Below are 9,859 nucleotides of genomic sequence, written 5' to 3' on the forward strand. Positions count from 1 at the left end.
TGGTCACATAGGTATTTTATCAAACACTTGGTGGCATAAAGTTTCATAGCCTTTATTAATGGTGTCTCTACACCCAATAACCCATTCTCTTGCTCCTAAATAAATTCTAAAGTCTCAAATGGTTATAAACAACATTATTCTTTATCACCCATAAGGTAATCAACACCCATAACCAATAATAACCAATCAATAACCCAAACCTATCACCATTCATGCTTTTCTACCAAACCCATCAACTCATATCTCATGAACTAGGGTTTATAATCATTAAACCAATGCTAGAATCAATTAGAGGGTGAAGACATTACCTTTTTGACGTTCAATCTCCTTGAATTCGAGTTCTAGGGTTTCTCCTCTCAACAATGATGTCCCAAACGAATATCTAATAATATGGAGGGTTTACCCATATTAATAAGATGTTGGAAAATTGAAATTAACTTAGAATCACCATTATAACTTACCTTGGATGGTGGAAGGACCCTTAAGGAGTTAGGTTTTTGAGAGTTTCCCTTTCTAAAGCAAGTTTTTATGTTTTGGGGCTGTGGGGGACGAAATATAGCTTTAAAACGACCCCCCACTAGCGCGCTCGCGCACCTGGAGGTTTGCTCGCGCTAGTGAACGCGCTAAATGGCAGTAACACTGCCTCAAAATTAGTGCAGGCGCGCTACCAGGTACTATTCCGTAAAACGCACATAACTTTTTACACAGAGATCCATTCGAGCTCCATAATATATCGTTGGAAAAATTAGTTCAAAGGCCTACAACTTTCATCCTTTAAGATTCCTCAAATTCCTTACACAGTTTCACTAAACACTGATGGAATACAGACCTTCTGCAAACTTAGTCGATTTTGTCAAATCTTATGCACCTCACTTTCCATCTTGATTTTGAAACAACTATTTTCACCCATAATCATCTCGATAGGACTTCACATGCTCAAAATAAATCCTTACTACCCCTTTAACTCATTCATACCTAAGCCGAATTTGCGGGGTGTTACACGAAGAGTCTATTTATTTGTCATCGTCTTTGCTTTTGAACTCTTAGAGTCGCTCCATAGTCATTTTTATTAGTGTTATGGTTATTCATTCGTTATATTGGATTAGTTCCTAATATTGCATTTGTTTTCATATTTTTGAGATGGGATTAGTATTATTATGTTGATAAGTTTTGTAATCTTAGTGAAAACTCATTTTTGGTTAGTTGATGAGGATTGTGACTGATTTAGGTGAATATTGGTTGGTTGTTATTTGTTTAGGAGACAGGAAAACTTTTGGATAGTCCTAAAATGGGAAAACTCTGTCCGATTTTCTGTAAAATACCGATGAGGCTTACTTGGGGGCACTTGCTCCTAAGCGCTAGTCATGATCCTAAATTGGTCGTGACAAAGTTGGTATCAGAGCCAGGTTTATTCTTGTGACTAATGGAGCACACGTCAGTAGTAGAATCTCAATTATGGTTATGTAGCCGGCCATTTCCATAATCGTGATTCTGCGAGGGCGTGATAGGATGTGTCTTGTCTTTTTTTCTTATTCCTCCGTACGTGTGTGGCGATTAGGACCAAATAACTGAATCTATCATTACTTATCCTATTTTTGTATGGCTCGGACCAATTACTCTATAATAGAATTTGGCTAGAGGTTCAAACTTCAAAGACGTCAAATTTCGCCAATGGACATGCAGCTATCTCCAAGCAAATAAATGCTACATAAGTAGTATACAAGACTAGTGAAAGGTTCATTATGCCATATGAGGTGTTTTCCGGTAAGATGCATAATAGAGTGCATTTTAGAAATTTATACTAGTCCACCACTATAGCAATAGAGGATTGCCATCACAAAAAGGTACTTAACTCCATGGAAAAAAAATTAAGATCTTTATGGATATGATAGATAGATATGAGAAGAATGAGCAACATAATAGTGCTCTAGAGTCATCATGCACGTAGAAGATTGTAGGGAACATAAAAGTATCCTTAATAAAGTTCCCGAAGTTGAAACTACCAAGTGTATGGTTTCTGATAGTTCATATGATCCTTAAGGGTTTTTGATAAAATATTTACCACATTACGAGCTATAGGATATCACATGGAGTGGTCTATGGAACAAGCAACTTATAGACCGGAGAATATGTCGCATGCATAAATTGATACCGTATTCTTAGGGATTCCAACAAGAGCAACACAAATAATTTGTGAATGATTTCACTAAATTGTTTATGAATCACTTCCTTCTTGACAAGTTTCTAATATGAACTTGCCTGCAAGATGGTTAAGAAATTAGTTTAGACGATGGGTGTAACGATATATAGCACCTGAATTTCTCAACTGTATAGATAAGCAATATATTAAGTTTAGAGGCTTGCCAAAATATTGGTCAACCATTTTAATAAGGTAGTAACTACACATACGAAAACTTTGATCTATTCTGTGGCAGTTACACTTAGCAGAAAGATTGGAAAATATGGATATGGTAGGCGTGCTTGTAAGAGGGTCGAGATTAGGAAATATTTCAGTATGGATTTTAATATGGGTCGAAGATTTAAAAATCAGGGATATTTTGAGATATTAAGCGATCCTTTTTGGGGATACCATTTTTTTTTGAAAAATCTATAGTAGTTAGACATTCGTTTAAAGCTTTTAAGATTCAAGTTAAGCGGAAAAAAAAAACCTAGCTAACCAAGTTGTACTTAATATGGTTGACTCTAACTTACTGAGGGGTATGGATTAATTATCTTCTTACCAAGCTATCCTAGATTATTATACAAAAGACTATTAAGTTTTTTTTAACTTTAAAAGTCAGTTTTGTCTAGAAAAAGGGATTATAGGTTTTAGAGATAAGCAAAGTATATATTTTTAAGGCTTAATAGTTATAAAAGAAATTGTTTAGGTCTCATAGATACGATAAGGGGCACAAGAGAAGAAACACTTAGTTTGAGGAAAAAAAATCATAATGAGAGATTCTCTAATGTACTCCTAAGGATTTACTAGGACTACCTTCAATATGAGAATTAGACTTCGGTATTGAGTTGACACCTAACACGCAAACCATATTATATGGAACCAACATAGTTGAGAGAGCTAAATGAATAACGGTGAGACCTACTGGATAAGGGTTTTATCATACCGAGAGTTTCACCATGGGGTGTATCAATATTGATTAAAAAAAAGAGAGAGAGAGAGAGAATAGGTCCCTAAGAATGTGCATCAACTACAAATAATTCGATGTCCGCCCCTAGAACTCGGTACATACATTAGGAGTTACTTGTGATGCCTTTTGGACGGACTAGTGCTCCAGCTGCATTGATGTATATAATGGATATGGTGTTCAAGTTGTTTTTGGAAAATTGAAAAATAAAAATTCATAGTTTTTACTTACTATATTCTGGTATATTTTTGTAGCCAGGAAGAGCACGAGAATCATTTGAAAAATATGTTAAAGTCGCTGTAGGAAAATCAACTTTTTACCAAGTTCTTCAATTCGCTAGACTCGATAGTATTATAGAACAAATGGTATCTAAGAATGAAAAAAATGGTAGATTCTAAGAAGATAGAAACAGTTCATAAATGGATGAGACTCATTTCTCCTACAGGGATTGCTTTTGGCTTGACAAACTACTATAGGTATTGTGTAGGATATCTCTAGAATAGCACCACCATTCACCAAGTTAACATAGAAAATCGCTAAATTTAAGTGGATGGAGGAATGTACAACGAGATTCCAGAAGACCAAAGCATGTTTGACAATCACACAAATGTTAGCCTCAGTCTAATAAGCTCTAGAGAATTCACAATGTTATATGATACTTCGAGGGTAGGATTAGGATATTTTCTCATGCAAAATTGATCGCGTGATAGTCTATGCTTCAAGGAAATTGAAGAAGCTCAAGTCGTATTATGCCACTCATAATTTGGAGATGGTCATAGTGATATGTCCTTTTAAGATTAGAGACACTATTTATACGAAGAAACCTATGAAATTTATACCTAGCACAAGAGACTGAAGTACATTTAAAACCAACAGAGATATAAATATTTAGCTATGCTGATGGAGGGAACTACTAAAGATATAATTGCACTGTTTTGTATTATTCGGGAAAGATAAATATTATAGCTTATGCAAAAAAAAAAAAAAACTATGGGTGATTTGGCGCATATAACTCCTATAAAGAGACTTCAGGTTAAGAGTATGCATAGAATAATGGTACATGTGTTAGATCTAGTATAAAAAAAAATCAGAGTCGTTGTTGGCTTGAGTTCAAACGAAGTCTTTATTGGTAAAGCACATAAAGGCCACTCAATATGAAGATGAGCAATTATGTAAGTAATGTGTGACGACCCGACCCGTCGTCTCATGTGTTATTGCTCCGTTTCCCCCATTTCATGCTTCTTCATGTTTCGTTATCGGTATGTGGTGTGTTAGAGTTGATTTGGATTGGTTTTGATAAGAAATGAGACACTTAGTCTCTTTAAGGAAAGCTTAAGTTGGAAAAGTCAACCGAATGTTGACTATTGAGTTAGAGGGCTCGGATATAATTTCCGGTGATTCGGTTAGCTTCGGGGGATGATTTGTGACTTAGGAGTGCGATCGGATTTGATTTTGGAGGTCCGGTGTAGAATTAGGCTTGAATTGGCGAAGTTAGTATTTTGGCGAATTCCGATTGATAGGTGAGATTTTGATCCGAGGGTCGGAATGGAATTCCGAGAGTTGCAGTAGCTCCATTATGTCATTTGGGATGTGCGTGCAAAGTTTCAGATCATTCGGACGAGGTTTGGTAGACTTTTTGATCGAAAGTGCATTTCGAAAGTTTTTGAAGAACTTAGGCTTGAATCCGATGTGATTTGATAGTTTTAGCGTTGTTTGATGTGTTTTGATGATTGGAACAAGTTTGAATGATATTATGGGATATGTCCGTGCTTTTGGTATAGGTCCCGGGGGCCTCGGGTGAGTTTCGGGGTGGTTTCGGACCCTTTCTAGGCCATTTTTAACTGCTGGTTTTTGGCTACAGCAGTGTTCTGTGCGATCACGGGGAATTGGTGGCGATCGCGGTGAGTAAAATGTGAGAAACGTGCCAATGAATCGCGATCGCGTGAAGCCTTTCGCGATCGCGGAGAAGAAATATTCTGTTGCATTGATCCCACTTCGGAAGCTTATATCTCACAATCTATAAGGAATTTGGAGATGATCCAAAAACAAAAATTGTAGCTCTTTGTGTCTAGTTTCCAGAAATGTAAATTAATTGGAATTTAAAGTTGTGTACAAAATGTTATGGTGGTTACACTATAGGCTGCCCGGGAAGGTCTCTAATGCACAGGGATGACTTTGGAAGCTTATATCTCGCAATGTATAAGGATTCAAGAAATGAGCAACATATTAAATTATAGCCCTATGTGTCTAGTTTTCAGAACATCAAACCATTCGTAATTTGGAGTTGTGTGCAAAAAGTTATGACCACTATACTGGAGGCTGTCCGGAAGAGCTGGGAACTGTTCATCGCGATCGCGAAGCATTGTCCGCGATCGCGAAGAGTAAATTTTGTGCTGGAAAAATTGTTCTCCGCGATCGCGAAGCATTTTCCGCGATTGCGAAGAGTAAATACCTGGGCAGAATGTTTTAAAACACGTCAGTCGCGATTTTTGGGTCATTTTACACCATAATTGCTCGTTTTTGGAGATTCTTGAAGGAGATTAACGAGGGATTCAAGGGGGAACGTTTGGAGGTAAGTTTCTTGGACTCAAAACTCGTTTTTATTGTGAAATCCATCTAGGAAATCATTGAATTTTTGCTAAAATGGAGGAATAGGGCTTGGAATTTTCAAAATTTTAAATTAGGATTTGAAGGGTCAATTGTGGATGGATTTGATGTTCTTAGTATGTATGAACTCGTGAGGAGATAAGGAATCCGGTGATGTGAATTTTGTAATTTTTCGAGAAGTGGGCCCGGGGCTCGGGTTTTGCCAACTTCGTGATTTTCGATGTTTTTTTCGAGTCTTTTCGATTGGGTTATGTTTCCTTAGCATATTGTGATGTATTCGCTCTGATTTTGGTTAGATTCAGCGCGCGTGGAGGCCGATTTGAGGGGCAAAGGCGTCGCGGGTTTGAGATTTCACCGGTTCGAGGTGAGTAATGATTGTAAATGATATCCTGAGGGTTTGAAACCCCGGATTTGCACCCATAGTGCTATATTGAGGTGACTTGCATGCCAGATAGAGAGCATGGGGTAGAGCACCGTTGGGGTTTGTGACTTGGTCCGTCCCGATTGTTGATTTTACCGCGTATTTCGCTATGACTTGTTGTTTTTCACTAGGACTTGGGCTTNAAGTAAACTTTTTTAAAAAAAACTAATAAAACAAAAACAAGGAATTGGGCTTTAACCCATTAACAACGTGTTAGGTCATCAGGAGAAAAAAAATAAAAGTTAAAAGAGATTTTGTGGGAAGGGAGTGCAATACTTATGCTGCGGCCAAACAGAAGCTATAGAACGGGAAAAGAAAATAGACGCAGAGAAAGAAAAAAAGGGAGGAGAAGAAGAAAGAGGTTGGAACCAAGCTTTGGAAAATAGGTAACAAAGTATTCTTAATTTTTTTTATTCTACTTACATGATTTTATACATATTGTCATAGGTTGAGTTAAAGGGTAATAACAATGATTTGGATATGGAAGTATCAATTTTCTTGAATATTAGAACACCTATGAACTAGAATCAGATTTCATTCGAGATAGGCTAAGTAAAGAATTAGTCAAATTGGATCAGATATATATTTTCAAAACTTTGGGTGAGCAGATAAGATGCCCAAAACTTTGGGTGAGCAGATAAGATGCCCAAAACTTTGGGTGAGCAGATAAGATGCCAAGTTAATTTTTCTGTTTGTACTCCTTTAACTCTTTTAAGAAGATATGGGGATGTAAACTCAATACTACTATTTCCTCCATGTTTCCAATATACTTAGAAAAGAAGTTTGAAGTAAAGTTTGAGAATAGAAAAGCGCATTCGTAAAAAGATGTTTATTTAGATGAATGAATTGTGGAATTGATGGGTGGTAACACTAGAGTTATATCGATTTATAGATTTACACACAAGTTGAGCATTTGGATCGACAAGAAGCCGAGCTTTGGCTAGTTGTCTTCTAGAGGTGAGTAGTAATCTTACCACAATTTGTGTCTTCATAACCTGCATGGTTTATATACGATTTTGAAAATAAATGTGTTACCGACGCTTTGAAATTGCATGTGGGACAAGTCCTTTACTTGATATGGTACCGAACAGTTTATTTGAGATGTTTACCAGTTAATCTAAACGTTTTTACCGTTACTAGATATGTTTTACCATTACTTGAGATGTTATAGTTATTTGAATTATTTTCATTGTTCTAGACATGTTTTACTGTTACTTGAGACATGATTACCGTTACCGAAATAAAATTACAAGATTTGATAAGAAACGATATGCCCTTTATTATTTTGAAAATGCTTTTGTACAAGTATTTACTGTTTACAAGAAAGAGTATAAATGGGAGGAGACTTTGAAGGATCCCGTAGCTAACGGCTGGTCCGTTAGACCTGGTGCACCTTGTATTTACAGATTACCGATTACAGTTATAGCCCTCGCTAGTGGGAAGGTAGAACTAGCATACAGTTATAGTTTTCCCTCGAGTAGGGACCTACAGTTATTTTTGACTCCTTTTACGAAGGGGTCCACAGAGTGACACCGATTACATGATCCTTTCTTGGAAACCTCCCAAACATAAAGATATGACATAATGTTAACCGAGTTTGTTACCGATTTGTTAAATTGATTTCTGCTACAGGAAACACATGAATAGAATGATTATATTTACCATTTTGAGAGGGCATTTTATTTTTATGATAGTTTCTGATTATTATTATACAGGCATGTTTTCTGACTTGTCCCCGATTTGAAACGGTTGTGGTTAAGTGTTATTACTCACTGAGCTAGCGACTCACTCCCCGCTATTTTTTTTACAGAGACACCAGTTTACGCGAGCGAGGATTTCGTTAATTAGAGTATACGAGTTGATAGTTCCTGGTGAGCCCCGCACTTGTTCGCGTGGGCGAAGAGTTTATTTATTTATTATCGTCTTTTCTTATGAACTCTTAGGGTTGCTCCATAGTCATTTTATTTGTGTCATGAGTATTCATTCGTTATATTAGACTAGTTACTAGTATTACACTTCTTTCCGTATTTTTCGATGGGTTTAGTGTATGGGTGGCTAACGGGCCGCGTTGACCGGAACCGGACCGGCCCAGACCGGTTAAAATCGAAACCGGACCGGCCCGATTCATAAGGGGCCGGGTGGGCTGGGTTGGGGGGTATAGGGGTTTGTACCGTTTGAAATTCCACCGGTTAACCGGACCCGGTAAACCCGGTCCGGATGAACAGTACACGTAACCGATTTAACCGGCCCGGAACCGGCCCGGTTTAACGGCTAGAAATTTTTTTTTTGTTTTTTTTAAATTTTTTGCAGGTGTGGGTCCCATTGACCGTTGGCAACGGTTAGAAATTAAACTGATCTATTAGCCAACGGATCAATTGCAAAAATAGCCATTTTTTATTTTGTTTTTAACCCTTTTTGATTTTACAAAATTAACCTTCTCTAAAACTATAAATACCCCACCTCTCTTCTTCATTTCTCACTCAAATCTCATTTCTCTATCTCAATTTCTCTCATTCTCTTATTCTCCAATTTTCAAGACTTCAAGTCTTCAATTCATCATTTCATCTTCTAATTTTATTTGGCTCTCTTTTCTTGAATTTAATTTATCGTGTTTTATCATTCGGGTTTTGAAGTTTATACATTTGAACTTCAAATTGAAATACTTGATTGACATTTGTTCGTGGTAACATCGGAATTGCGTAATCAAGTGCTCAATTTATTGTCCGATTCGGTGCACTCCCTCCAACTCTTTCTCTTATTTAATATTGTAATTGCATATTTATTTTGTGCTTATACTTTAATTTTCACAATATGTTTAATGCTGCTAAAAGAGCGTGTAGAAAAGTTACTGGTAGGGGAAATAAAAAAAGAGGTAGTTCTTCAGCATCTAGTACTAATAGTACCCCAATTTCTCTTGTTCCCAAAACATCGCCTAATGATAATATAGATTATGAACAATTACAAGAAGATTATGGAATAGAAGATGATGAATTAGGAATGAAAGATGAGATATCAGCTACACCTACTAGTACTGGAGTTGGTAGTGTTGGAGTTGCTACAAGGGGTGGTGGTCGTGGCACTAGTAGTAGACCACCTGTGGCTTCGACTACTAATCGTAGAAAAAGAAGTAAGGTTTGAAATTTTTTTGAAATAATTGAAGGTACTGATAGAGTTAGATGCAAACTTTGTAAAGATGATTTTAAACATTTGACTGGAGGAAATTTAGGGGGAACTGGAACGCTTAGTAGACATATGAGAATTGCACATCTCATAGAATGGGGCTCTGGTGGTGATGAAAATCAAGCAACTATTAACCCTACTACTGGAAGATTAATTAAATATGATAAAATGAAGGATCGTGAGAAGTTAGCAAAAATGATTGCTTTAGGTTGTCTACCTTTTTCTTTTGCTTCTTCGTCATATCTTATTATGTATATTCAAAGGATTTACAATCCTTTATTTAAAGGTATCCCTAGAAGTACTTGTAGAGCTGATATCTTTAGACTTCATGGAAAATATCAAACATATATACGTTATTTGTTTAGCCACCTTCCTTGTAGAGTTTCTCTAACTTCTGATATTGGCCATGCTGTTAATGGACGTGATTATTTGACAATTACATGTCATTGGATAGATGATACTACTTGTATGCAAAAATGTATTATCGCTTTTAGATATGATGAAG

Source organism: Nicotiana attenuata, unplaced genomic scaffold (genome assembly GCF_001879085.1).
Source record: "Nicotiana attenuata strain UT unplaced genomic scaffold, NIATTr2, whole genome shotgun sequence".
NCBI lineage: Eukaryota > Viridiplantae > Streptophyta > Magnoliopsida > Solanales > Solanaceae > Nicotiana > Nicotiana attenuata.